We start from the raw sequence: 3,354 nt of genomic DNA, 5'->3' as shown, positions 1-3,354 counted from the left end.
TTGTGTGAATTTGATGAAGAATGGAGGTCTTTATATAGGGAAGGGAGGGGGGGAAGGTTTCGGCCATATGGGTGGGTTTGGGTGGGAAATTGCTTTTGAATTTTTGAAGGTAGGTGGAGTTTATGAGGTAGGTTTATGGGGAAGAGTGGATGGATGTGAGTGGTGAAGAGGTGATGGGGAAGAGAGTTTGAGGTGATTGGTGAAGGGTTTTTGGGGAAGAGTGTTTATGGGGTTGTGTGAAAGAAAGTGGTGAGAAGAAGTGAGTAGAGGTAGGTGGGGATCCTATGGGGTCCACAGATCCTGAGTGGATCCTGTGGGGTCCACAGATCCTGAGTGGATCCTGTGGGGTCCACAGATCCTGAGGTGTTCAAGGATTTACATCCATGCACCCATTAGGCATGTAAAAATGCCTTTGTACCCAACTCTGGGCGTTCAGCGCCAGGTTGGTGGCCATTTTGGGCGTTCAACGCCCATTTGTGTGCCATTTCTGGTGTTGAACGCCAAAACCATGCCTGTTCTGGCGTTCAGCGCCCAGAAGCTGCCCATTTTGGGTGTTCAGCGCCAGAACCATGCTCTGTTCTGGCGCTGAACGCCAGACAGATGCTCCTCCAGGGTGTGATTTTTCTTCTGCTGTTTTTGATTCCGTTTTCAATTTTTATATTTATTTTGTGACTCCACATGATCATGAACCTAAGTAAACATGAAAAACAATAAAAATAAGAATTAGATAAACATTGGGTTGCCTCCCAACAAGCGCTTCTTTAATGTCAATAGCTTGACAGTGGGCTCTCATGGAGCCTCACAGATGTGCAGAGCTTTGTTGAGACTCTCCAACACCAAACTTAGAGTTTGGATATGGGAGTTCAACACCAAACTTAGAGTTTGGTTGTGGTCTCCCAACACCAAACTTAGAGTTTGACTGTGGGGGCTCTGGTTGACTCTGCTTGGAGAGAAGCTTTTCATGCTTCCTCTCCATGGTTGCAGAGGGAGATCCTTGAGTTTTAAACACAAGGGAGTCCTTATTCCATTGAAGGACTAGTTCACCTCTGTCAACATCAATCACAGCTCTTGCTGTGGCCAGGAAAGGTCTTCCTAGGATGATGGATTCATCCTCTTCCTTTCCAGTATCCAGGACTATGAAATCAGTAGGTATGTAAAGGCCTTCAACCTTTACTAACACATCTTCTACTTGTCCATAAGCCTGTTTTCTTGAGCTGTCTGCCATCTCTAGTGAGATTTTAGCAGCTTGCACCCCATAGATTCCCAGTTTCTCTATTACAGAGAGGGGCATGAGGTTTATTCCTGAACCAAGGTCACACAGAGCCTTAAAGATCATGGTGCCTATGGTACAGGGTATTATGAACTTTCCAGGATCCTGTTTCTTCTAAGGCAATGTCAGTTGATCCAGATCACTTAGTTCATTGATGAACAAGGGAGGTTCAACTTCCCAAGTATCAATGCCAAATAATTTGGCATTCAGCTTCATGATTGCACCAAGAAACTTGGCAGTTTGCTCTTCAGTAACATCCTCATTCTCTTCAAAAGAGGAATACTCAGCAGAGCTCATGAAGGGCATAAGGAGGTTCAATGTAATCTCTATGGTCTCTAGATGAGCCTCAGAGTCCTTTGGTTCCTCAGAGGGAAGCTCCTTATTGACCACTGGACGTCCCATGAGGTCTTCCTCCTTGGGATTCACGTCCTCTCCTCTCCTCTCAGGTTCGGCCATGATGCTTATGTCAACGGCCTTGCACTCTCCTTTTGGATTCTCTTCTGTATTGCTTGGGAGATTACTAGGAGGGATTTCAGTGATCCTTTTACTCAGCTGGCCCACTTGTGCTTCCAGATTTCTAATGGAAGACCTTGTTTCATTCATGAAACTTACAGTAGCCTTAGATAGATCAGAGACTAGATTTGCTAAATTAGAAGCATTTTGTTCAGAGTTCTCTGTCTGTTGCTGAGTTGATGATGGAAAGGGCTTGCTATTGCTAAACCTGTTTCTTCCACCATTATTAAAGCCTTGTTGGGGCTTTTGATCCTTCCATGAGAAATTTGGATGATTTCTCCATGTTGAGTTATAGGTGTTTCCATAAGGTTCACCTAAGTAATTTACCTCTGCTATTGCAGGGTTCTCAGGATCATAGGCTTCTTCTTCAGAAGATGCCTCTTGAGTACTGTTGGATGCAGCTTGCATTCCATGCAGACTCTGAGAGATCATATTGACTTGCTGAGTCAATATTTTATTCTGAGCCAATATGGCATTCAGAGTATCAACTTTAATAACTCCCTTCTTTATAGGCGTCCCATTGTTCACAGGATTCCTTTCAGAAGTGTACATGAACTGGTTATTAGCAACCATGTCAATGAGTTCTTGAGCTTCTGCAGGCGTTTTCTTTAGGTGAATGGATCCACCTGCAGAAGTGTCCAGTGACATCTTTGATAGCTCAGATAAACCATCATAGAATATATCTAGGATGGTCCATTCTGAAAGCATGTCAGAAGGACACTTTTTGGTCAACTGTTTGTATCTTTCCCAAGCTTCATAGAGGGATTCACCTTCTTTCTGTCTGAAGGTTTGAACATCAGCTCTAAGCTTGCTCAGCTTTTGAGGAGGAAAGTACTTGGCTAAGAAAGCCGTGACCAGCTTATCCCAAGAGTTCAGGCTATCTTTGGGTTGAGAATCCAACCATAATCTAGCTCTGTCTCTTACAGCAAAAGGGAAAAGCATGAGCCTGTAGACTTCAGGATCTACTCCATTAGTCTTAACAGTATCACATATCTGCAAGAATTTAGTTAAGAACTGAGAAAGATCTTCAGATGGAAGTCCATGAAACTTGCAGTTCTGCTGCATCAGAGAAACTAATTGAGGTTTCAGCTCAAAGTTGTTTGCTCCAATGGCAGGAATGGAGATGCTTCTTCCATGTAAATTGGAATTAGGTGCAGTAAAGTCACCAAGCATCTTCCTTACATTATTATTATTTTCGGCTGCCATCTCCTCTTCCTGTTCGAAAATTTCTGAAAGGTTATCTCTGGATTGTTGTATTTTAGCTTCTCTTAGTTTTCTCTTCAGAGTCCTTTCAGGTTCTGGATCTGCTTCCACAAGAATGTTCTTATCCTTGCTCCTGCTCATATGACAAAGAAGAGGGCACAGAAAAATAATAATAGTAGAGTTCCTCTTTTTTTTTTTGTGAGTGAGGGAGAGATGTTAGTAGATGAATAAACAAATAGAAGGAGATGAGAGAGAAGAGAATTTTCGAAAATTATTTTTGAAAAAAGAGTTAGTGATTTTCGAAAATAGTTTTTGAAAAAGGTTAGTAGTTTTCGAAAATTAAAACTAAAAATTAGAATAATTAATTA

General features: G+C 42.3%; 1 non-coding gene across 1 annotated transcript; it reads left to right on the top strand.

The window, feature by feature from the left end:
* The first annotated feature begins 2,485 nt into the window (after positions 1 to 2,485).
* LOC112760919 (small nucleolar RNA R71) lies at positions 2,486 to 2,593 on the top strand. The gene has a single exon (XR_003181333.1). It is a non-coding gene; the product is annotated as a small nucleolar RNA R71 (small nucleolar RNA).
* Positions 2,594 to 3,354: the final 761 nt, after the last annotated feature.

This window comes from Arachis hypogaea, chromosome 16 (genome assembly GCF_003086295.3).
Source record: "Arachis hypogaea cultivar Tifrunner chromosome 16, arahy.Tifrunner.gnm2.J5K5, whole genome shotgun sequence".
NCBI classification, from domain to species: domain Eukaryota; kingdom Viridiplantae; phylum Streptophyta; class Magnoliopsida; order Fabales; family Fabaceae; genus Arachis; species Arachis hypogaea.
Note: the sequence above shows the minus strand (reverse complement) of the source record. Positions and strands in the feature narration are given on the sequence as shown.